Source organism: Heterodontus francisci, chromosome 2 (assembly GCF_036365525.1).
Source record: "Heterodontus francisci isolate sHetFra1 chromosome 2, sHetFra1.hap1, whole genome shotgun sequence".
Taxonomy (NCBI): domain Eukaryota; kingdom Metazoa; phylum Chordata; class Chondrichthyes; order Heterodontiformes; family Heterodontidae; genus Heterodontus; species Heterodontus francisci.
The window spans coordinates 14193722-14221021 of NC_090372.1; the positions used below are offsets into that span (position 1 = coordinate 14193722).

Sequence of the window (27300 nt, forward strand, 5' to 3'; positions counted from 1 at the left end):
CTAAAAGAGGGGCAAGAATAGAGACACCTGGGGATATATGTGCACAAATGGTTGAAGGTGGCAGGCAGGTTGCAAAAGTGGTTAATAAGGCATACAGGATCCTGGGCTTTATAAACAAAAAAGCATGGAGTATAAAAGGACGGACTATATGATGACCCTTCATAAAACACTGGTTCGGCCTCAACTGGAATATTGTGTCCAATTCAGGGCACCACACTTTAGAAAGGATGTAACAGCTTACGCAGCAAGTGATTATGATCTGGAAAGCACTGCCTGAAAATGGAGTGGCGGCAGATTCAATCGTGGCTTTCAAAAGGGAATTAAATAAGCATCTGAAGGGGAGCAATTTGCAGGACTATTGTGAAAGGGCAGGGGAGCAGGATGAACAAAATTGCTCTTGCAGAGAGCTGGCATGAGCTCGATGGGCCAAATGGTTGGCCTTCTGTGCTGTAATCATCGTATGATTCTATGATATTCCATCTCACGTATAGTTGATAGTTGTGGAATACGTGCACTGAAATGATCTCTTATGTGGAAGTTTTTGTTTATATACCATGATATTTCTTTTGCCAGTTTGTCATTACTCTAAAGAATGATAAATTAAAAGTTCTGTAGCAGCCATTTGGGAGCTTTAGAAAGCCTGTATTTTGAATAACTGCCTTTATTATGAGGAAATATGCTGGAAAGGTGCAATCATTGACTTTTCCCCTTTGTAAGATTGTGTGTACATGAATGTTCATTAATTGTAAATAGATCTTGAGGCCTATAAAAATATTCTCCAAACTTTTGTTGCCTTCAGGGTGTAAGCTGTGATAAATGTTTCCCAGGCATTGATATAATTCTTGACCTCAGGCCTCGGTGTTTAATCAGTATATAGTTCAATTATTAATGAGAACATTAGGCAAATGGAAGTTACATTTTAGTAGGAATTGTCATCTTATACTCAATTTTTTAAAAATGGTAATTGTAATTTTATCTTTTAGTTGAATGAAATTTTCATACCATAATTTCCCATTCATTTTACTAAAATTGACTGCAGGAAATAAAAGTCCAACAAAAAATTACAATTTACTTGCAGTTTTCCAGATGTGGTTGGCCTCTAATTGGTTCACAGCCAGTTTGACAAATCTTGACTGATGGCTGGTGATTAACTGTAAACCTTACTAATAGAATAAGAGACTCATAATTGACAGCTGACTAAAAAAAATGACTGCCCAGTTTTCTAATCTCCCAAAGTGGTGCTTGATGCGGTTGACAGCGTAGCTTATTAGTCGTGGGGTACATATAACAATATATTGTCTTGTGAATAATCATTTTGAGTGGAAAAATTGTCATGGAAAGATGAATATGAATTCAGATTTTTGTTCTAACTATAATTAGTCCTGATATTTAACTTTCATATTTTCAAAATTTGTTTCTCAAATGCACCTGCTGATTGCCTGTAGTGTTTCTTGGTGAATTGGGTTGTCTAAATTTAGAAATTGTTTTAATGGCTAATTCTTGTAGCAATGGCTGTACTGGGAACAGCTAAATTTCTAAGTAATGTAGGCAAAAAATAATTAAGTTTAGCTGTCAGCAGGAGCTGTTTGACATTTTGCTACTAATGATGGGCTAATGTAAAAGTTTCATAGTGTAATTCATAGGATGCACTCCAGATTGCCTGACTGTAACGATTTGGGAGATTTCTCTATTATATTTTGATCTAAAGATGTTTTCAGTTAGGAATCCCTTTGTCTCTGTGATGGGAAGGGGGAGGAGTGACCAATACATCTAACAATATAAACTCATCAGCATCTTCAATATGAAGCATCTGTCCTGAGAAGAAATGTTTTGTTGCCCATGCCTGTATTCAGAAATTTGCTGGTGAAGGCAATTTATTTTGTTATTTATTTAGAGATACAGCACTGAAACAGGCCCTTCGGCCCACCAAGTCTGTGCCGACCAGCAACCACCCATTTATACTAATCCTACATTAATCCCATATTCCCTACCACATCCCCACCATTCTCCTACCACCTACCTACACTAGGGGCAATTTACAATGGCCAATTTACCTATCAACCTGCAAGTCTTTGGCTGTGGGAGGAAACCGGAGCACGCGGTCACAGGGAGAACTTGCAAACTCCGCACAGGCAGTACCCAGAACTGACCCTGGGTCGCTGGAGCTGTGAGGCTGCGGTGCTAACCGCTGTGCTGCCCAAATTTCTCTTTTGTATTCTATTTATGTTAAGATTTCATAGAAGTTATGACATTGAAACAGGCCATTCAGCTCAAGAAGCCCATGTCAGCGTTGACCCTCCACAGAAGCAAAATGTATGTGAGTCCACAGACAGGTAATAAACAAACTCATGACATCTGTTGTATGAACAATTGAGGGGAAACTTTGAGAAAAAGTTAATATTTCAGCATCAACATTTCACCTCTTAAAAGTATGGATCCTGCTCTTTTAAAGATGGGTTATGACCAGAAAGACTTCTCTTTTGGCATAAAGCTCTGCTCTGGCTGTTGAACTTTTAGTTCTGAACTGACATCTCTGTTTCATTCCACGAGGGTGGTGGAAGCGGAACAATCTATGATTTCCAAAGGAAATCGGATGGGTACTTGAAGGAAATAAACTAACCAGGATCGAGCGCAGAGTGAGACTAACTGGATTACTCCATGGGGAGCTGGCGTGGACTCGATGGGCTGATTAGCCTCCTTCTGTGCCATAAATGACTCCATGACTCTGAACTTTGCATTCCACATATAGATCATTATCTAGTGCAGATCTATGAAATCTTCATCAAAATAAATTGCATAACTACTTATGGGAATACCTTTTTTGCTGTGAAGGTGTAATGTACGCAACTGTGTATATTATTTACATTGTTTGAAGACCTTTACCGGCATTTATTTTTGAGTGTTTGCTCTTCAAGTCACTTCACCAAAATGAAAAGCATCACTGTGCTGCCATGTTATTTGGCCGAAATACATCAGGGTGCTTCTTGTGTTTAACATTGTCCTGGTGCTACTATGTATCCTGTGGAAACATATGCCAGTGGTTGATTTATTTTATTCATCTGTCACTTTTCATCATTATAGTTTCTTGAAGCTAACAGATGTATTGTATAATATTCTGTAAAATCACTGCTCTTCCATTAAACAGCAAACCACCATCCCCTCCCCAAAAAGCATTTTAGTTAGGAAGTGCAATCCCATAAAATGGTTATTTCTTCTCTTGCCACCTCCCACTTCTTCCATTTATTCCTGTACTGCAACAATCATGGGACAATATCTGAAACGCAGCTGTGTTATTGGATAGCTGCCATGGAATAATAGAAGATGGAGAAAACAAAATGCCTCTAGAGATTTACTGGAAGAAGCTGAGCAGTGTAATGCTGAACACTGATAAATTCTTTCATTGCAGGCTGGAACAATATATTTTCATACAACACTGCCATTTTAGTAATCCTTGTGAAATATTATTCGGAATACAGTTTTCTGTAGGTCATGCCTAACTCCCGTGCAAAGTACAAGGAGATATAATGAAGAAAATAAAAAAAAACTGAGAGAATGCTGTGCTGCAGCATTTTAAAGTGGACAAGAAAATCTTAATACAGTTTTACGTATGCAGGAGCATGCACGTTAAATTACTTTTTGCTCCCTGTAGACATGCAGCAGATGAGAATAAATTGATTAAATGTTTTCAAATTCAGTAACTTATTAGAGGAACAATTTCTGTTTGCAAACTGTATACAGTAGGAGTGTATGACATTGTCTTTTTGGTGAATATTCCATTTGAGGACAGTATATCCTCAAAGAATTTAACAAATTCTTTTGTCAGATCATGTCATTTTTTCAACCAATATTTTTGTCCAGTGCATTGTGCACTTGGGATTTTTAAATACCAGTGTCATTGAAACTGAAAGAAAGACTTAATCACTTTAAGAACCAAAGTTTTTCGGAAAAAAAATAAAGTTGCAAGTTGATTATTTAGTCTAAATCACTCACAGAATATAGAAAAGGACTCTGTGTCTCTGATTGTCTTGTGCACAAATGCGTAACCCAGTAAGCCATACATACCCATAAGTCCCAGATTGGATTTGGGTACGTGCTGCTATATGATTTTCGGTAAGGACAGCAGTTGGGATGCCACAGTTGGCCTTGACTAGAGAGAAAGCAGACAGGTCTGGGTGATCCCATTGTGTAGCATTCAAAATGTTTTTGACTGTCAGCGCCAGAACGGTTTCTTTAAAAAAAACGTTCTGCTCAAAGGATATTAATGCACAAGGATTTTCGCCCGTCAGCCGTGGCTCAGTTGGTCACCTCTGAATCAGGAGGTTTGGGTTTAAGTCCCACTCCTGAGACTTGAGCACAAAAATATAAGCTGACACTCCAGTGCAGTTACTGAGGGAGTTCTGCACTGTTTGAGGTGTCATCTTTCAGATCAGACATTAAACTTATGTGGACCTAAAAGATGCCATGACACTCCTTCAACGAGGAGCAGGGGAGTTATCCCCAATGTCCTGGCCAATATGTATCCCTCAATCAACATCACTTTTTTAAAAAAAAAAGCAAACTAAGTGCAAATTGGCTGCCAAGTTTCCTACAACCTCAAAAAAGTACTTCATTGGCTGTAAAATGCTTTGGGGCGTATGGAGGTCATATATAAATTTATATAAATGCAATCCTATCTTTCTTTAATGTCAGTTATATTCCTCATCATAAATGAGGATAAAATTTGTATTCAGTAAGATCTCATCAGCAGCAAATCTGCTATTTTGATCAGTCATGTGTTTTTCTCATGAGCATTCTGAAAACATTTTTTGGGTTTTAATGGAGGCGATTCTAAGTGGTGAGGGCACCTTGAAAAACCCAGCATTTGTAGAATCGTAGAATTTTACATCTCAAAAATGAGCCATTTGACTCTTCAGGTCTCTGCCAATGTATTTCTTCGCAGGAGTAACCTTGTCTAATCACATTCTCCTGCTCATTTCCCATACCCTTTAATACTTTTTTTTTAATTTCCAAAATATACTTTATTCATAAAATTCTGTAAAAATTACATTGCCAAACAGTTTCAAACAGCACCAAAAAATACAAACATTGCAAGGGAGATCAGTTTCCTTCAATACTGTCATGAGTTTCTTCCCAACCCTTCCGTTTCACAATTGTCATGTCAATTACAGTTTTACATTTACAGCAATTGAGAATATTAACGATACAGTTCAAGGGGTTTCCCATGGATCCAGCCCCTCAGTTCAGCTTGGTGGGGGGACCTTATACTGTGGTCTTTCCCCATTGAGCCTTTGCTGCGGCTGCCTCAAGCTTTAGTGCGTCCCTCAGCACGTAGTCCTGGACCTTGGAATGTGCCAGTCTGCAACATTCGGTGGTGGACAACTCTTTGCGCTGGAAGACCAGCAAGTTTCGGGCAGACCAAAGGGCGTCTTTCACCGAGTTGATGGTCCTCCAGCAGCAGTTGATGTTTGTCTCGGTGTGCGTCCCTGGGAACAGCCCGTAGAGCACAGACTCCTGTGTTACAGAGCTGCTTGGGATGAACCTCAACAAAAACCACTGCATCTCTTTCCACACCTGCTTTGCGAAGACGCATTCCAGGAGGAGGTGGGTGACCGTCTCTTCCCCACCACAGCCACCGCGGGGACATTGGGCGGAGGGGGCGAGACTTCGGGTGTGCATGAAGGATCTGACAAGGAGGGCCCTTCTCACCACCAGCCAAGCTACGTCTTGGTGCTTGTTTGAAAGTTCTGGTGATGAGGCATTCCGCCAAATGACTTTGACGGTCTGCTCGGGGAACCATCCGACAGGATCCACCGTCTCCTTTTCCCGTAGGGCCTTGAGGACATTCCGTGCAGACCACTGCCTGATGGACCGGTGGTCAAAGGTGTTTTCCTGCAGAAACTGCTCCACGAAGGATAGGTGGTACGGCACGGCCCAACTGCATGGAGCGTTCCGCGGCAATGTGACCAGACCCATCCTTCGCAACACCGGGAACAGATAGAACCTCAGCGCGTAGTGACACTTGGAGTTTGCGTACTGGAGGTCTACACACAGCTTGATGCAGCTGCACATGAAGGTGGTCATCAGGATGAGGGCCACGTTGGGTACATTTTTCCCGCCCTTATCCAGAGATTTGAACATCGTGTCCCTCCGGACCCGGTCCATTTTAGATCCCCAGATGAAGCGGAAAATGGCTCAGATGCCACAGCGCAGGAGTGGGGTATGGGCCAGACCTGCGCCACGTACAGCAACAACGTGAGCGCCTCGCATCTGATGACCAGGTTCTTACCCACAATGGAGGGAGATCGCTGCCCCTACACGCTCAACTTTTGTTGTACCTTGGCTACTCGCTCCTCCCAGGTTTTGGTGCACGCCCCGGCCCTTCCGAACCATATCCCCAGCACCTTCAGGTAATCTGACCTGACGGTGAAGGGGACAAAGGATCGGTCAGCCCAGTTCCCAAAGAACATGGCCTCGCTCTTGCCGTGGTTAACTTTGGCTCCCGAGGCCAGTTCAAACTGGTCGCAGATGCTCATCAGTCTGCGCACGGACAGCGGATCCGAGCAGAAGACGGTGACGTCATCCATGTACAGGGAGGTTTTAACCTGAGTGCCTCCGCTGCCTGGGATTGTCACCCCTCTTATGCTCGCATCCTTCCTAATAGACTCAGCAAAGGGTTCAATACAGCAAACAAACAAGACCGGGGAGAGAGGACAGCCCTGTCTGACTCCAGATTTGATCGGGAAACTTTCCGATTCCCACCCGTTGATTGAGACTGCGCTACTGATGTTTGTGTAGAGCAGTTGGATCCAATTGCAGATTCCCTCCCCAAACCCCATTTTGGAAAGCACGTCCATCATGTAGGTGTGCGATACCCTGTCAAAAGCCTTCTCCTGGTCCAGGCTGATGAGGCAGGTGTCCACCCTCCTGTCCTATACGTAGGCGATCGTATCCCTGAGTAGCGCGAGACTATCAGAGATCTTCCTGCCGGGTACAGTACAGGTCTGATCGGGGTGAATCACCAACTCCAGAGCAGACTTGACTCGACTGGCTATGACTTTGGACAGAATCTTGTAATCAACATTTAGCAGTGAGATGGGCCGCCAATTTCTGATTTCTGCCCTCTCCCCCTTCCGCTTGTAAATGAGGGTGATGATGCCTTTCCTCATGGATTCTGACATGCTGCCGGCCAGGAGCATACTCTCGTATACTTCCAGCAGGTCTGGGCCGACCCAGTCCCACAGGGCCGAGTACAACTATACCCTTTAATACTCTTTTTTTTTCCAAGTCGCTATTCTAAAAAACTTTATGTACTCTGCTTCAATAGTAATTTGTGCTGGAGGGTACACATTTAACTAGTATCAGTGCAAAGATTATTTTTCTGACTTCCCTTTTTATAATGATGGGATTTGTGCCCTTTCATTATTGTCTCACCCACCAGTGGAAACAATCTATCACTATTTATCCTTTCAAGTCACCCCTTAAGCCTTTTGTGGAAAAAAACACCTTAACTTCTCAAGTCTCTCTACATAGCTCTTCTTTCCTGACAACATTCTAGCGACTCCATGGTTCACCTCTTCTGCTGCTTTTCTATGCTTTCTCAAGCAGCATAGCCAAACTGTACAGAATTCTCCAACTGTGGCCTGACACAAGTTCAGCATTAACTCTACGCTTTTGTATTCTGTGCCACTGGGAAGAAAACCAAGAAATCTCTGAATAATTGCATACTCTGTACTCTTAGGTTAGCCAGGTACAATGGGGGAAAAGATTAGATGACCATTCTTCACAGCAACCTTTCTCTGAGCTGTTTCAAATCCCGTAAGTGGGACTTAGATTGAAAATTAACTACAAAAGCTCAGCCCCTTGCAGTCCTCTTATATAATGTATCTCTCTTTGTAACTTCATTACTTGTAGTGACACTTGAATTGTTTAACTGGTACTTATAAAGGAAGGCAATGCTTTCATCTGGGGAAACACCAAAGTGGTCAGAAAGCTATTTAATAACTGTTAGCAATGTATTTGCAGGTTTGAAGGTTATTTTGGCCACAAGAATGGTATTGGTATCAATATAGTATGTACTTTGGATAAAATATTTATTTTGTGTGTTTATAATGGTTCTGACAGCTTTTTCCAAGGAAGAGAAGATCCTGTTCTTTGGAGAATATGGTGGTAAAGGTAAAACATTAAATTTTAAAGATTTAACATTCCCTTCTGTCACTAGTCTCTCTCCAAATGAACGCTGTATCTAAGTTGCTGTATTTCATGTATAATAAAATACACAAATAAGATTAATTTTACTGGTTCAAGCAAAAGTCATATTTAGTTATTCCAAAAATAGAAGATTTGGAGGCATTTTCTGGAATTCTGAATTTTTAACATTTGAGGGAAGGAAGAACCTTTCCTTGTCAGATTAAATGATTTGCATAGAATCCATGATGTGGTGTATTATACAGGAATGTGGCTTTTTTTTCACCTTTCTCAACAGTTTTCCTCTCAAGCTATTAGTGTCTTGCTGAGCTTACAGTCTCAGGCACCAGGCATTTCATTAGTTCCATTAGTTGTTCAAGTGTGGTTTCATTTTGAATTTCAAAGATTTGTTCTCATTTTAACTTTCTTACCTACTTTGAGATAGTCATCTTGCCGGCCTATGTGAGGCCTATCAATTGCTTCCACTCAATTCTGGAATCCCAGTTTCTCCTCATAATGTTCCTCATAATTCGGGAAGGACATAATGGCTTTGTAGGGAGTTCAATGCAGACTCACTAGAATGATACCATGTCTTAGAGGGTTAAATTGTGAGGACAATTTGCATAAACTTGTATTCCCTTGAGTTTAGAAGATTGAGGTTTTTAAAATGAAGAGATTCAATAGGGTTGATACAGAAAAACTATTTCCTCTAGTTGAGAAAACCAGAACAAGAGGGCACGATCTTAAAATTAGAGCTAGGCCTTTCTGGAGTGCAATCAGGAAGTAGATTTTCCCACAACAGCTAGTGGAAATCTGGAATTATCTCTCGCAAAATGGCTTTGAATGCTGGGTCAATTGAAATTTTCAAGACTGAGATGAACCGATTTTTATGAGGTAAGGATATCAAGGGATGTGGATCAAAGGCAGGTAAATAGAATTGAGGTACAAATGAGTCATGATCTAATTGAATGACGAAATAGGCTCAAGGGCTACTCCTGTGCCAATATTCCAGTATTTTTTCTGAACTGCCTCCAGCACTAAATTGTTTCCTTTTTTGCTTAATGATCAGAACTGGACACAGTGACTGGAATTTTACGCCAACCCAGCAAGCCAGGTGGTGGCAGGTTGGTGGCATAAAATTGAGCGGGAGGCTCTGGGAGGCCTTCCTGACCCGTTCACGCCTCCACCTCACTTTACGTAGGGCGTGGGTGGGGATGGAGGGAAAATTGGCTGCCCACCCCAGGCCAGGTCACTATTTTACCCGTGGCAAGCGGGCTTCCGGGAGATGTGAAAGGCCGCCCAGCCTGTCCACGCACCAAGGGGGGCAGGCCTGAAAATAGGGCACAGTGTGCCCAATTGAGGGCTGCCCCCACTTCCCCAACCACCCCCAGGACCCAAGATGCCCCCCTTCCCCCAAACGACCACCCTTGCCTCGCCGGGGCGCAACCGATTACCCCCAGCGAGGCAATTCAAACTTACCTGTAGTAAGTTCCCAGTGGCACTGCCAGGACTAAGAGCTGCCCGATGATTGGCTGGCAGCTCAATGAGGCGACACTTCCTTCCTCAAGCAGGTGGAAGTCCCACCTAGGAAGAATTAAAGCCCGGGGACCCGTAAAATGCAGGACGCATCCCCGGGCTGGGCAGAAGCGGGTTCACCACCAACTTTTACGTCGGTGGCCAGCTCCTGTCCACCCGATGTAAAATCCAGCCCAGTGTTCAATGTTTAGTTTTAGGAATCTAAGTCATTATTGTAAATTAGCAGGAAACACAACACCAATCCCTTGGGCATGCCACTCAACACTTGCTTCTACCCCAATGTAACTTCTCTTAAAATACCTCCTGCTTCCTATTCTTCAAACATTCCCAGGCTCTATCTTGAGTACCCACTGCTTTAAGATTAAATTATGTAGGAACATTGTTGAAAGTTTTTTAGAAGTCAGTTTGGTAGCTAGCAATTTTGCATCAATGTTGACATTTTTTAACTAAAGCCTATGATGCTCTACTACTGTCCTGGCTGGCATCAGCTAATTCATGTGGGTTTGAACCCACATGCTTCGTTGTCTGTGTGGTTCTCACTGTCTCCGTCCACTGAATCACTAGAAGAAACTTGATTTTTTTCAAATTTAATTTATACATGATGTAAATTCATTTTCATAGCGAGTAATACTTAGAAGTTTTACTGGCATTTTGCCACAGCATAACTCCTAAAAGACACATATAGTTAAGCCTCCCTGCGAGCGGATCTCTAAGAGAGCAAGACTACACCTTCTACTGGCAAGGTAGGGATCCTGAAGGACCAAGACAGCATGGAGTAGGCTTCGCCATCAGAAACTCTTTGCTCAGCATGATAGAACCACCTTCAAATGGCTCGGAACGCATACTGTCCATCCGACTATTCATCGCCTCTGGCCCAGTGCACCTACTCAGCATCTATGCTCCAACACTCTGCTCCCCACCTGAAGTTAAAGACCAGTTCTACAAGGAACTCCATAATATCAGTAGCATTCCTAACACTGAACATTTGTTCCTTTTGGGGGACTTTAACACCAGGGTTGGGGCCAACCATGACTCATGGCTCTCCTGCCTTGGGCGCTATGGCATTGGAAGGATGAATGAGAATGGACAGAGACTGCTGGAATTGTGTACCTATCACAACCTCTGCATCACCAACTCGTTCTTTCATACTAAACCCTGTCACCAGGTTTCCTGGAGACACCCAAGATCACGTCGTTGGCATCAGCTGGACCTCATCGTCACAAGGCGAGCCTCTATAAACAGTGTCCAAATCACACGCAGCTTCCACAGTGCAGACTGTGACACTGACCACTCCCTGGTGTGCAGCAAAGTTAGACTCAAACCAAAGCAGCTGCATCACTCCAAGCACATGCATCAACACTAACAGAATTTCTTATCCACAACTGTTATATAAGTTTCTATATTCACTTGAAAAAGCCCTCCAAAACACTGCTGCAGGCAGAGACGAAGTGGGCCCACATCAGAGACGCCATCTATGACTCAGCAATGACCACCTTTGGCAAACGTGAGAAACAGAATGCAGACTGGTTTCAGTCTCACTTTGAAGAGCTGGAACCTGTCAGAGCCGCTAAGCGCATTGCACTGTTGAACTACAAGAAAGCCCCCAGCGAGTTAACATCCGTAGCGCTTAAAGTAGCCAGAAGCGCTGCACAAAGAACAGCCAGGCGATGTGCAAATGACTACTGGCAACACCTATGCAGTCGTATTTAGCTGGCCTCCGACACCGGAAACATCAGAGGAATGTATGATGGCATTAAGAGAGCTTTTGGGGCAACCATCAAGAAGATCGCCCCCCTCAAGTCTAAATCAGCGGAAATGATCTTTGACCAAGCAAATGGACCGCTGGGTGGAGCACTACCTAGAACTAGGTACTCCAGGGAGATGTTGTCACTGACACCTCGATGCAGCCCAGTCTCTGCCAGGCATGGATGAGCTGGACGAACAGCCCACAAAATCGGAACTCAGTATTGCCATTGATTCTCTAGCCAGTGGAAAAGCCCCTGGAAAGGACAGCATTACCCCTGAAATAATCAAGAGTGACAAGCCTGCTACACCCTCAGCACTCCGTGAACTGCTTTGCCTGTGCGGGCATGAGGGAGCAGTACCACACGACATGCGCGATGCCAATATCATCATCCTCTATAAAAACAAAGGTGACCGCGGTGACTGCAACAACTACTGTGGAATCTCCCTGCTCAGCATAGTGGGGAAAGTCTTTGCTCGAGTCGTTTTAAACAGACTCCAGAAGCTGGCTGAGCGTGTCTACCCTGAGGCACAGTGCGGCCTTCGAGCAGAGAGATCCACCATTGACATTCACCAGCTACAGGAGAAATGCCGCGAATAACAGATGCCCCTCTACGTTTCTTTCATAGATCTCACCAAAGCCTTTGACCTCGTCAGCAGACCTGGTCTCTTCAGACTACTAGCAAAGATCGGATGTCCGCCAAAGCTACTAAGTATCATCACTTCATTCCATGACAATATGAAAGGCACAATTCATCAGACCCCTTTCCTATCCTGAGTGGCGTGAAACAGGGCTATGTTCTCGCACCTACACTGTTTGGGATCATCTTCTCACTGCTGCTCTCACATGCGTTCAAGTCTTCAGAGGAAGGAATTTTCCTCCACACAAGATCAGATGGCAGGTTGTTTAACCTTGCCCGTCTTAGAGCGCAGACCAAAGTACGAAAAGTTCTCATAAGGGAACTCCTCTTTGCTGAAGATGCTGCATTAACATCCCACACAGAAGAGTGTCTGTGGAGACTCATCGACAGGATTGTGGCTGCCTGCAACAAAATTGGCCTAACCATCAGCCTCAAGAAAACGAACATCATGGGACAGGACGTCAGAAATGCTCCATCCATCAATATGGGCGACCATGCTCTGGAAGTGATTCAAGAGTTCACCTATCTAGGCTCAACTATCACCAGTAACCTGTCTCTCGATGCAGAAATCAACAAGTGCATGGGAAAGGCATCCACTGCTATGTCCAGACTGGCCAGGAGGGTGTGGGAAAATGGCACACTGACACAGAACACAAAAGTCCGAGTGCTTCAAGCCTGTGTCCTCAGTAACTTGCTCTACTGCAGCGAGGCCTGGACAATGTCTGTCAGCCAAGAGCGACGTCTCAATTCATTCCATCTTCGCTGCCTCCGGAGAATCCTTGGCATCAGGTGGCAGGACCATATCTCAAACGCAGAAGTCCTCGAGGCGGCCAACATTCCCAGCGTATACACCGTACTGAGCCAGCTGTGCTTGAGATGGCTTGGCAATGTGAGCCGCATGGAAGATGGCAGGATCCCCAAGGACGCATTGTACAGCGAGCTCGTCACTGGTATCAGACTCACCGGCTGTCCATGTCTCCGCTTTAAAGACGTCTGCAAGCGTGACATGAAGTCCTGTGACATTGACCACAAGTCGTGGGAGTCAGTTGCCAGTGATCACCAGAGCTGGCAGACAGCCATAAAGGCAGTGCTAAAGAGTGGCGAGTCGAAGAGACTTAGCAATTGGCAGGAAAAAAGACAGAAGTGCAAGGAGAGAGCCAACTGTGTAACAGTCCCAACAACCAATTTATCTGCAACGATTGTGGAAGAGTCGTCTCACTCTAGAATTGGCCTTTATAGCCACTCCAGGCACTGCTTCACAAACCACTGACCACCTCGAGGCGCTTACCCATTGTCTCTCGAGACAAGGAGGCCAAAGAAGAAGAAGTTAAGCTCTTGTTTCTTTGAATTACATGCTTGATTTTGCAAGTTGCTTTAACAATTTTCAAGTAGTTTGGATAACTGTAACTTCTTATTTGAGCTTTGCAGTGCAGTCTGAACCGTTGTTTCTTTGAATTTGAGAAATTAAAATGAGACTATGCCTTCAGAGATAGAACACATCATCACATGGTATTTCCAAACACAGCTTCTGGGCCAAAATGCCACTGCCAAAAAAGAGAAATGATTGCAGCTACTTTATATCTAGGCCAACATTTTGTTCTAGGTGCGTGCAGTAGAATATCAGGCAATAGATGGAGTGGAGTAACTTGATGCGTCTGCTTTCATCAATATTTCCTTCTCTCAAAGTGTTCTGCTCCTGTAAAACTGCCAAATGCCTCTTGACTGAGAAGCAACAAAAGAGCTAACTTGATTAATATTGTGGACCTACTGTATTTCCAGTGGAAGTTGTTCCCCAATATAAGAGAGTTGTGCGTGTTCCAAATTCACTGAGGGATGGATTCAGAGACAGGTGACATCAGAACATCTGTGCATGTGCAGTAACTTTAAGGTCACACTATCAACTTATTGCTCCTGGCTGAAGACTTGTCCCAGTGTTGGAAGGTGCTACAGATCAGCAACTTGAAAATCTTATTGCTGGCTCTTAAGGGTGGCTGAGCATAGGTCCACAATATAAAATAAGCAATAAATACTTAAAACTCCATTCCAAGCATCTGTTGCTAAAAAGATACCATTCAATTTGTATGGGGTGCTCTTTTTTTCTAGGCGAATTACACTGATGTGTGTCAACCTACAACCTCATCTCAATATGTGATGTTCATAATGAAAAGAAAGACTTAAAACATTTATCTAGCGCCTTTCATAATCTCAGCCCCAAAGCACTTTACATCCCATGAAGTAAAAGGTAAAAAATGATGTTATCGAAGTAGTATAACTGAGTTGTATATAGTTGCAGTTTGTATCAATATTTTTCAGTATCTTGTCTGTATTGGGTATTAAAACACCATAACATTTCAGAAGTCTAACTCAGTTAGAATTTAAATTGCCGCAATTATCAAGTGTTCTTTTGATAAAATGAAAACTTGGAAATGGTCTGTATCTAGCAACAAAGCATTGAACTTGCATCCAGCCTGTGGCAAGGTTCAACCTCAGCCTCAGTTGTTAATTGAACTTGACAGTTAGCCCCCTTTTTGTTGATCCTCAGCCAAGATGCATTTGAAAAATGTTGCAGGAGCGAAACATTTTGAGGGTAGGAAATTTTGATGGGAGCAGATGTTTTGTCTAAGTCCACACCACCTATTGACTGATATTGGTCATGATTACCTTCAAGACTGGCCTACTCATACTACTTGGAGGATATCCTCTTGATGTCAATAATGACCATTGAGCCTGTCCTGTCTTCATGGTAGATCAAAGACATGTGATGGATCAGAACAGCATTGGGAGGCTGAGTGTAATGGATTAATATTATAAATTAGTTTGATTGAAAATGTTTTGCTTTAAGATACATATCTTGAGTCTGTTTGGCTATTTTTAAAGGGAGCTGATCTGGTTTTTATTACCTTAATACCGACAACATTTTTGTCTCCATTTTGTCAATTTCCATTTTTCCTTTACCCCATGAAGTATAAATTAACCTTCCAAGTTCATATTTCTACCAATCCTTTTTATTACAGGCATGGAGATTAGCAATGTAGTTCTCATCAGGGCTTTTGTGAGGAGGGGGGGAGGGGAAAGTTTTGAACTTTTCAGGGTGAGGGATATCGTGCAGTGGAATGAAACATTTATTACTCAATGGATAAGTAGTCTGGATTTAACAGCACTTGAATTCTGGCAGGATCAATAAGTGCCATATATGAAGAATTAAGCTCTGCATATTAGATAGTGGAAGATTGAGAATCTCCCTACATCCAAAAAGATCTTCTATTTGTATAATTATTTAGTGCAACAGTAAATGTGAGTGAAATGTGTGAAGTGTGGTGTAGCTTTTGACCATTTTCCCCACATAATGTTTTGCCAATCCATTAAATTAATTATTTCTGAAAGGACAAACTGCTAATCTGAAATAAACTAGAAAATGCCAAAAATGTATTGTAGGTCAGTCGTATCAAAAGCATGCGTTAGTGTTTTGAATCCAATCCTTCAGCAGAACAGGGGAGTTCTCTCCAATGTTCTGACCAATATTTATCCCTTAACTGACTCACTTTTTTAAAAAATCTGTTGCTGTTTATGGGATCTTGCTGAGTGTAAATTGGCTGCCATGTTTCCTACATTGCAACAGTGACTGCACTTTAAAATTACTCCATCGGTTGTGAAAATCCTGAGGTTGTGAAAGTTGCTAAATAAATGCAAGTCTTTCTCTTATTTTTTGATCGAGCAGTCCATTATGTTACTGGCAGAATATGAAAACTTCCAAGAGATGTTTACTTTTGGAACAGTATGATCATCTTCACAATAGCATGATCCCAAAAGTACGCACTTCTATTCAATGGCACAGTTTATGCTTTCTTTCATGGATACTGTATGCATTATTAAAATCCTGAAATGAAAATTGATTCTTGTAGTGATTTTGAATTGTTTCATGCATTTAACTCCCTGTAGCTGAAGACTGCTGAAACAGTAGTGGATCTAACTAAAGCAATTTCCTTAGTCTGTTGCTATCAGCTTCCTCTTGAACTGATATCTGTAAGCTATATTGCTGAAATTTTAGTAGAGTTGCCTTATACATGCCTTGACACAGTTACGTAATGATGATTGATATTGTGATAAACTGACCCTAGAGTCATGCTTTCTTATTTTTGCTTTTCCCTTCCTTGCTTTGTTTCTTAGTTGTTATTTTCTCTGACAATTCATGCTGTTAGTCTGACTGCTTACATACTGAAAACTAAAAGTAAATTAAAAATCAAGGACATCTGCAATTTAAATTCATTTTGAAGAGAATTAACAGAATGACTTTTATTCAATTTGTAAGGAAAGACATTTATTACAACCAATCACAGTAAGAAATATGTTTTTTCATTATTAGCTGGCCTGACAAGTGAGCCAGCAAATGTAGGCAATTTTGTCATGCTCAGTATACTGCCTTGGTCATTCAAGACTAGTTTCATCGTGATAATAAAGGTTGCAATGTATTTTAGGTTTTTAATTTCATTAGCTGGATGTGCGGCGTAAAGTACATATTAGGTACAAATACATTTGAGCAATCTAGTGTTTATCCTAATGAGGATGTTAACACAGACTGTAGAAAACACTGCATTTAAACAGAATGTTATATAATGTTGGCAGTGGTTCATTGCATAACATTGTGTGTGCAATTACAGTAATAGGCTTAAACTTGTCCTGGATCATAGCCCAAAACTACCAAGTCATCAGAAAATTCCAAAAGATGTAGCAGAAATAGCATGCTGTGTGCCCTAGTCCTTTAAATAAACATTGGTGATCTTTGGCGTCAATTGATTTTGGTAAGCAAGCGTACCAATGAATGATACAAAGTTGAGTGGACTTTCCTGCTAATGGTTACCAAATGTTCTTTTAGAATTTGCAAAACAAATGACCTCCCATTACTTGTCAGAAATTTCAACCCTCAGATCAGCTTCCCACCTCTAGTAAAGATACAGTAATCATCCAATATCTGTACAAAGCAAAATATCATTTAAAATGTGTGATTAACTTGATCCCCCAACAGAATATGTAAGCTTCCAAAATCAAAATCTGCTAAAATGTCTGGCAAGATTGCCAGTGAATATGAAATAGAAGAGATTTCTAGATCGTTTAGAAAAGTCTGCAGAAGTAATAGGGCCATAATGTTTGGGGACTTCAACTATCCAAGGATTCCAAAAGGTATTTAATAATGTGCCACATAACAGGCTTGTTAGCAAAGTTGGAGCCAATGGAATAAAAGGGACAGTAGCAGCATGGATATGGAATTGGCTGAGTAACAGGAAACAGAGAGTAGTTGTGAATGGTTTTTCAGACTGGAGGAAGATACATCGTGTGGTTCCCCAGGGATCGGTGTTTGGACCTCTGCTTTTCTTGCTATATATTAATGACCTAGGCTTGGGTCCTTGAAATATTGCTATGACTGGTTTGAGCAAGACTTTAACAAGAATTGCCATTAACCAAATAAAATCTCTCACGACTCTTCAAAAGATATTTAGATAGGGATTAGCTTAACTCCGGTCATGTTGGGTTATGAATTTGGTTTGTCACTTATTCCCATGTCATGTAAAGGCTGACTGACTTTGCTTATATTCATTACATGTAATTTGTGTACATGAATGTGGTGTAGAGGGCAATGCATGAATACTTCAGTGGTTGAAAAAATGGGTTATGGGGAGAAGGCAGGGGAGTGGCAGGTGAAATGCTCATTAGGGAAGCTGGTGCAGACAAGATGGGCCAAATGGCCTCCTGTGCTGTAAAAATTCTGAGATTCTGGGTGTGCAGGGCACAATTTCTAAATTTGCAGATGACAAAAAACTTGGAAGTATTGTGAACTGTGAGGAGGATAGTAATAGACTTCAAGAGGACACAGACAGGCTGGTGGAATGGGCAGACAAGTGGCAGATGAAATTTAATGCAGAAAAGTGTGAAGTGATTCATTTTGGTAGGAAGAATGAAGAAAGGCAATATAAATTAAGGGGTACAATTGTAAATGGAGTGCAGGAGCACAAATCATTTGAAGGTTGCAGGGCAGGTTTAGAAAGGGGTTAATAAAGCATATGGGATCCTGGGCTTTATAAATAAGGTCATAGAGTGCAAAAACAGGGAAGTTATAATAAACCTGTATAAAACACTCAACTGGAGTATTGTGTCCAGTTCTGGGCACTACATGTTCAGAAGGATGTTAAGGCATTAGAGAAGGTGCAGTAAAGATTCACGAGAAAGGTTCCAGGGATGAGGAACTTCAGTTACATTGTTATGAAGATACTTCTATATTTTTAAAGTATTTTTTGAAGACTCATTTAAATTGTGGAGATGGATTCATTGCAAGGCTGAAGACTTCATAAATGCAGGACTTTGCTTTGTTGTTGAAAGTTCACTGAAAGGACACCGAGATGTTGTTTGAAAACAACTTGTGCTGGAAATCATGTTCTTTAAGCTGAGTAAACAACAGAAACCTTGGTGACCTGGAGAAGATGTTACAGAGAAGCCACATGTCAAGGTTTATGGAGGTCAAGAGGTTGATTTTCTGTTTCGGGTTTGGATATTGTTTTAGTTCAGTTGGGGTGTGAACTGGTTTGAAGACAGTTGGAGATCAACTTGCCAAGGAGAAACCGCCCAGCTCACCTCTCACTACCTCTTTGAAGAAATCCTGCAAATATCCAGTGTGGAAGAGCGAAAATCCCTGGTGCTGCATCGCTCCTGAGAAGCTGGAAAAACCTTCCAAATTAATTCTCAACGCCACCTGAAAAGAAGTGCTTTAGAACGAATCCCAGTGACCTGTCTGCGTATACCCAGCCGCCAGACCAAAAGGTACAACTGATGTCCTTCCAGATCTTATCTTTTTTCTTAAAAAATTAGCAAGTATTTGGCCAAAGTATTATTTTTTTGTCTATTTTTGTAACAGGTTTCTGCAGAGAGAATTTCTGCATTTTTTTCAGTGTGTGAGTGTGTGTGTGGGGAATTTAAAAAGGGAACTTTCATATTTCAATTTCATATTTCGATCTGTGTGTTAATGCTTTGCTTTGTTACTGGATAAGTCTTGTTTGATAAACTGATAATTTTGTTGTTTATTAAAGAAACCTAGTTGGTGTGTTTTATTCTGGGATAAAGAATAGAATATATGATTGACTGCATCGGTAGCTGGTAAACCTTTAAATATATGGTGTGACTTGTGAAGAAGTGGAACTAGGAAAGACAGTGCACTCCTCCCACCTTGGTCGTAACAAGGTAGATAGGTTGGAGTAACTGGATCTGTTCTCCTTGGAGAAGAGGAAGTTAAGAGGAGATTTGATAGAGGTGCTCAAAATCATGAGCAGTCTGGACAGAGTAGATAGGGAGAAACTGTTCCCATTGGCTGAAGGATCCAGAACCAGAGAACACTCATTTAAGGTAATTGGCAAAAGAAGCAACAGCAACAAGAGGAAAAACCTTTTTACCCAGCAAGTGGTTAGGATCCAGAATGCACTGTCTGAGTGTGTGATGGAGGCAGATCAAGGTCTTCAAAAGAGAACTGGATAATTATCTAAAGAGATAAAAATAACAGAGGAAAAGACAGGGGAGTGGGACGAATATTCTATTCTTTATCCCAGAATAAAATACACCAACTAGGTTTCTTTAATAAACAACAAAATTATCAGCTTATTATCAAACAAGACTTAACCAGTAGCAAATCTTGCAGAGAGTCAGCACAGTCCCGAAGGGCCGATAGCCTCCTCTGTGCTGTAACCATTCTATGATTCTACTCTTTGATTCTATGACTGCAAAAAACAAGTAATGGTCATTAAAATGAGGAGGGTTTCATAGAATGCATTCAGGACTGAAGTCAGTAAATTATAGTCCAACCAAGAAAGGGTCAGTTCTCAACCTCCAACTTTAAGCTGCATTTCATTAGCGGAATTTCTATGTCCAGGATATAATTTCTTTGTTTATAGGTTTTTCAGGACATACACTGTGCACCATTTTTATTTGCCTGCAGATGCAGATGTATAATACCTGATCAGTCTGTATTATATATATGGTCCAAATATGTGGTTTCAAGGTAAAAAGCAGTTCACATTTGTCTTAGGAAGGTGTGGAATCCATTGACAGACACAGACAGAATGAGTTCTGATTTCCATGAGCAAATCAGTGCTGGAATATTCCCCACTTTACCATAAATCAAGACATTGAAAAATGTAATTCCTGTTCCTGCTTTCAATAAGTTCATCCCTGTTTCATGCTTTTCATTCCATTCAAATTGCCACCCTCTTATAGACAAATGACCCCAATGTTCATACAATAAAATTAGACAAAGAAGTTGTAGCACAGAAGCAGCCTATTCAATCCCAGTCAGTTTATGTTGGTCTTTATCTTCTTAATACCTACTGATACCTCTTCCCAATAAATCAACCTAATCTTCAGATTTATCAATAAATGCCTGTTGACACCCATATTACAATGAATATATAACAATTTATATTTATATAACACCTTTAATGTAATAAAATGTCCCATGGTGCTTCATAGGAGCATTAGAAATCAAATTATGACACTGAGCCACATAAGGAAATATTAGGTCAGATGACAAAGGCTTGGTCAAAGAGGTAGGTTTTGAAGAGTGTCTTAAGGGAGAAAAGCAAGCTACAGAGTCGGAGAGGTGTGGGGAGGGAATTCCAGAGCTTAGGTCCTAGACAACTGAAGGCCCGCCTACTAGTGGTGGAAGCATTTAAAATCAGGGATGCTCAAGAGGCTAGAATTAGATGATCACAGATATCTCTGAGGATAGTGGGGCTGGAGAAGATCACAGAGGAAGGGAAGGGCAAGGCCATGGAGAGATTTGGAAGCAAGCGTGAGAATTTTAAAATCAAGACGTCGTTTGACCAGAAGCCAGTATAGGTCAGCAAACCTGGGGTGATAGGTGAAAGGGGTTTGGTGAAATTTAAGACACGGGCAACAGAGTTTTGGGTTCAAATTTACAGAGGGTACAATGTGGGAGACTAGCCAGGAGCGTGTTGTAATAGTCAAATCTAGAGATAACATTAGGGTTTCAGCAGCAGATGCGCTGAGACAGAGATGGTCGAGTGATATTACAGAGGTGGAAATAGATGGGTCTTAGTGATGGTGTGAATATGTGGTCGGAAGCTCATTGCGGGATAAATATGACACCAAGGCTGCAAACAGACTGGTTCAGTCTCAGACTGTTACCAGGGAGTGGGATGGAGTTGGTAGCTAGGGAACAGAGCTTGGAACGAGAATTAAAAACAGTGGCTTTGGTCTTCCCAATATTTAATTGGAGGAAATTTCTGCTCATCCAATACTGGATGTTGAATAAATAGTCTGATAATTTAGCAACAATGGAATCGTAGAGAGAGGTGGTGAGGTAGAGCTGGGTGTCATCAGCGTACATGTGAAAACTAACACTTTGTTTTTGGATGATATTGCCGAGGGGTTGCATCTAGATGAGAACTTGGAGGGGGCCAAGGATAGAACCTTGGCGGACACCAGAGGTTATGGTGCAGGAGCAGAAAGCGAAGGCATTGCAAGTGATACTCTGGCTACAATTAGGTAACGACAGTGGACAGGCATTGGAGGAGGATGATGTGGTGAAACGTCTCAAAGGCTGCAGACAGGCCTCGAAGGATGATGAGGGATAGCTTACCTTTGTCACAATCACATGGAATGCCATTTGTGACTTTGATAAGAGCCCCTGATTCTGTGGCAGGGGCAAAAACCTGATTGGAGGAACTCGAACAAGGAGTTCCAGGAAAGTTGGGCATGGATTTGTAAGGCAACAACACATTCAAGGACCTTGAACAGATAAGGGATGGTAGCATGCAAGGACTGTGGGGTCAAGAGTTGGCCTTTTTAAGGAGAGGAGTGATAACGGCAGATTTAAAGGAGAGAGGAACACCTCAAGAGAGAGAGCTGTTGACAGTATCAGCTAATCTGGTGACCAGGAGGGAAAGTTGGATGCTCAGCATTTCAGTGGGAATAGGGTCCAAGAAGCAAGAGATGGTTCTCATGGGCAAATTGAGCTCGGAGAGAGCATGAGGGGAGATATGAGAGAAACTACAGAATTTCAGGCCTAGGGCAGGGAAGAACTTTAGAGGAAGATTGTCCCTTTGGGCTACTGGAAGGGAGGCAGCTGATCGGAGGTTGCAGTCTTAGTGACAAAGAAGACCATGAGTTCCCAGTTGTTGGAGGTGAGGGTGGAGGAGACAAGGGAGAGGGATTTAAGAAGATGGTTTGCAGTCGAGAAAAGAAGCCGGGGTTAATTTTTGCATTCCAGGATAATCCATCCAAGATTTTTCCATCTTGCTTTGTCTGTTGATTCTTTTTCGCCAGCCTTCTTCCTCTCCCCTTGGCTTGTTTTTACCACTCTAGTGTTTCCAGCTCAAACCTCTCTGGCCTTCCTGTGTACTGTTTGAGTGGATAGCAAGACTTACTAATTGTACAAAGTCTTACACTCTACCTTCCCCCAACCCTGACTGCCTTCTCTTCACCAGAAAATCAAGCCCTGATACCACTGTTCTTAAAATAATTTTCAAAGTGTGGGGCAGACACAGACCATGGGAAGTTTTGTTGTCGTGAAAATACGCTGAAATTTAGACTTTTGCCTTTTAATTTCATGTATTTTTCCCCTTTTTTTAGATCCCATTCGGCATTTTCTCTCCTGTACTCCTTTTACCCTCGCCTTCTCTGTCCCACAAACCCCCCCCCTCCTCTCCTCCTCTTTTCCCTGCTTACCTTCACTCCATCTTTCCCTGCCACTAGCTCTGCTCTTTCCAGGCTTATTCTACTGGTGTGACTTCTTCAGAAGCTTGGCAGTTATCTCTAGATTCCAGTCCCATTGTGGTGGCCTTTGACAACTTTCAATTATCTTCCCCATCCCCTAGGCATCTTAACTTCCCTCTATTATCTTAATAAAGCTTCTGCCTCGAGGGTCTGAATGGCCCACTGCTGGTCCGATGGGCAACATGCATTAATTTATGAACTGATTGAAATAGTCTCAAAACAATTTCAAAATTTGTTGGAATTGTGAAAAAAAAGCTTTCATTGGAAGTAAGCAAAGATGTTTATTCATAAGAACAGAAAACGCTGGAAGTGCATGGCAGGTCTGTAACATCTGGAACTCTTCACCAAAATTGGCATAGGAAAGCACAAGAGACCTTTTTATAGAATTGACCAAAAATGGAGGTATAGAAGAACAAAGCTCAAGGTCAGCAGTACAGATATGCTAACTGCTATTATAATGAGACAGCTAACTGATTTAATAGCCTAGATGAAAATTTCTTGAAAGCTGAAATAAGCTGAGAAGTACTGGATGCGATTATCAATATCATCTCAGGCTTTAATCTTTAATTTTTTTTTAGAAAACTAAAGATGAGTAAAACATCACTCCAAAATAAAAATTGTCAAGACAGCAAAGGTCTGAAGTTGCTAAAGGCAATGCTTAAACCATTTCCAAAAGGAAAATGAAGTTCAATTAGAGGTAAGGAGAAGACTTAAGGAAAAACAGTTGGAGTGAGAATGGGAAGGGAAAGTTGAATTGGCAAGCCAGAAAGACATCTGAATATGTTCGATAAAAGTTAGTCAATCTGTAAACTCTCTCAATATTGACTATACTGTAAGCATCAGATACAGTATACTAGATTGGAAGAAGTATGTGATTTTGGATTTCCAGCAATTGTGTGGAAAGGAATGAACGGGTTAATCTTGTATAAGCTACTCTTGCATGGTGAAATGCCTGGAGAAAATAGCTACAACTTGTAGGTGATAGAAAAGTTGAGAAGCAATAACCCCACTAGAGTGTAAGAAAGGGACAATATTTGGTGTTGGGATCAAAATATAAATGGAGGGTTATTTGACAGGTGTGCAGATTGGGAGATCTACTAGGTAAACAATGCAATGATGCCTTTGGTTGATGTAGACACGCTTCTTCCACAGAAAACATTTAATATTACAGTATTTTTCCTGTCTCCAGATAGAGATATAATATCCCAGGAATACAAAAAAACTTGACTGAATACCTCAAGTTTTAAAGACAAATTAGTTTTGTCATATTGAAACTTTATCTTTCATCTAAGTTATCAAACCTTAAGTAGCTTATCTGATTTTCTTTGGATTGCAAAAGAATTTCTGTTTTCTCCCTGCCACTGAGGAATGCATGAACTGCCTGCTTGCTGTTGCAAAGTATTTTATTGAGTTAAACTGGCAGCGTCCAGAGGCTGCAAAACTAATTTTGTTGATGTCACAACCTGCAAGCTTGAAGACTGGGAGATTTAGAATTATATCTTTTATGATAGGCTCAAATGTTAATATTTTTCAGTTTAGAGACAACTCCCTCAATGGTTTAGAATCTATACAGTTGACTCACTATTTTATATATGCTAATTGATGCACCATGGCTGTGTGTTGCCAGGAAAGATTAGAGTGGAACCTCATTGAAATTTAGTGAGTTTTAATGGATTACTGAAATGTAATATGCTGGGCAACTGTTGATTTAAGTGAATCTTAATGAGTAGATGGCAATTCCATATTTTCATTGCACACAGTTCACAGGGTAGGATCATTCAGTAATTGACTCATCAGTCTTTTATAAGATATAGGTAAGATAACCTTTTCTATATCAGGTTATATAGAATTTGAATTCTGTCCAGAAAGAATGGACGTCATTTGCCAAAGTGACACTTGAGGAATGTGAGTAAGTTTATGATGTACCCATCAAAGTGAATAATATAAAATAAAAACAAGAAATACTGGAAATACTCAGCACATCTGGCAGCATCTTTGGAGAGAGAAGCAGAGTTAACGTTTCAGGTCAGTGACCCTGCTTCAGAACTGGCAAAAGTGAATAATATGCAAATTCTTGTTTTTAGGTTTTTTTCATAATGGTCTTTACAACAATCATCTAAAAACATTAAGAGTACCAATGGGTTGGCAACGCATCTTTCAGGCAGCTTCCAGGAATCAAGAGGATTGTGCAATCTTTTTCGCCTGAAGGCCCAACTGAGAATTGGTTAAGCTTGCTATCGCACATTTCAGATTCTAATTTTTTAATTAGTTTGTGAAAGTGTGAGGTAATGATGGCACAGCAAGGGAAACAGGGCATCTGGGACCTGATCGAACAGGGCAAGCAACTTTTGTATTTCCTTAACCAATCAGATTGAAGGCTTGTGAAAGAACAGCACAAGGACTAAGAAAGAAGTATAAATTAGTGTGGATGAATTCCTTGCCTAATCAGGTACAGGCGGCACAGTGGCGCAGTTGTTAGCATCGCAGCCTCACAGCTCCAGCGACCCGGGTTCAATTCTGGGTACTGCCTGTGTGGAGTTTGCAAGTTCTCCCTGTGTCTGCGTGGGTTTTCTCCGGGTGCTCCGGTTTCCTCCCACAAGCCAAAAGACTTGCAGGTTGATAGGTAAATTGGCCATTATAAATTACCCCTAGTATAGGTAGGTGGTAGAGAAATATAGGAACAGGTGGGGATGTCGTAGGAATATGAGATTTGTGCAGGATTAGTATAAAATGGGTGGTTGATGGTCGGCACAGACTCGGTGGGCCGAAGGGCCTGTTTCAGTGCTGTATCTCTAAAACTAAAACTCTAAAAAAAAAAGGAGAAATAAAGAGAAGGAAGGAAAGATTGGATTAAGTGAGAGAGAAAAAAAGAGGTAGAAAGGAAAATAAAAACGTTTCAATTTAAATTTGACATTTTTAAAATCTCCAACAGTAATTAATATCTGAAGGAATGAAACTTCACATTTGTAACAGTTAATTTTCAGTGCCGGAGAGGTAGTTTGATAGTAATTAACGCTTATCATGTCATACTAAGACTTGAAATGGCAAGTCGTGACTTGCTGTGTTGATTTCAGTTCGTATCTACTTTGCAAATACAGCAACTTCACACCGCTCAATGCATTTCAATGGTGAAGCAGAGAGCAAGATGCAGTTTTCACTAAGCTGATGGTGGAGCGGCGCAACTTGGACAGTGACTTTTGGATTTCCACATTCAAACTTGTATCTGCCCCTCGCCTACGAACATACATACAAACATCTAAATTAGGAGCAGGAATAGTTCATTCGGCCCCTTGTGCCTGCTTCACTATTTGATAAGATCATTGCTGATCTGAATGTGGCCTCAACTCCTCTTTCCTGTCTTCCTCCCATAACACTTGACTTCCTTGTCTATCAAGAATCTATCTACTCAGCCTTGAACATATTCAATTGACCCAGCCTCTACTGTTCCCTGAGGAAGCGAATTCCACAGACTAACAACCTTCTGAGAGAAAGAATTTCTCCTCATCTCTGTCTTAAATGGGAGACCCCTTATTTTTAAACTGTGTCCCCTAGTTCTAGTCTCGCCCATAAGAAACATCCTTCCAGCATCTACCCTGTCATGTTCCTTTAGGATCTTTTATGTTTCATATTCTTCTAAATTCCAATGGGTATATGCCCAACCTCATAAGATAACCCCTTCATCCCAGGAATCAGTCGAGTGAATCTTCTCTGAAGTGCTTCAAATGCAGTTTTATCCTTTCTTAAGTAAGGAGACCAAAGCTGTACACTGTACTCCAGATGTGGTCTCACTAAGGCCCTGTACAGCTGTAGCAAAACTTCCCTACTTTTATAAAAGCAAAATACTGCGAATGCTGGAATTATCTGAAATAAAAACAGTAAGTGCTGGAAAAACTCAGCAAGTCTGGCAGCATCTGTGGAGAGAGAAGCAGAGTTAATGTTTCAGGTCAGTGACCCTTCTTCAAAACTGGCAGACATAAGAAATGTAAAAAATTTTAAGCAAGTAAAGCGGGGGTGGGGCAAGTGATAACAAAAGAGAAGGTGTTGATAGGACAAGGTCACAAAGAATAACTGACCAGAAGGTCATGGAGCAAAGGCAAACAATATGTTAATGGTGTGCTAAAAGACAAAACATTAGTACAGATAGGGTGTTAATGGACTGAAAACTGAACAGCCACAAGCACAAATCCACCACTATCCAATACCCCAAACACTCCTTTCAGGTGAAGCAGCGATTTACTTGTACTTCTTTCAATGTAGTATACTGTATTCGCTGCTCATAATGTGGTCTCCTCTACATTGGGGAGACCAAACACAGACTGGGTGACCGCTTTGCAGAACACCTCCGCTCAGTCCGAAAGCATGACCCCAAGCTTCCGGTTGCTGGCCATTTCAGCACCGCCCACCCCCCCCCCCCCCCCCTGCT

General features: G+C 41.6%; 1 protein-coding gene across 1 annotated transcript in view; it reads left to right on the plus strand.

The window, feature by feature from the left end:
• lyrm4 (LYR motif containing 4) overlaps positions 1-27300 on the plus strand; it is a 218872-nt gene that overhangs the window by 146641 nt on the left and 44931 nt on the right. The window lies entirely within an intron of this gene.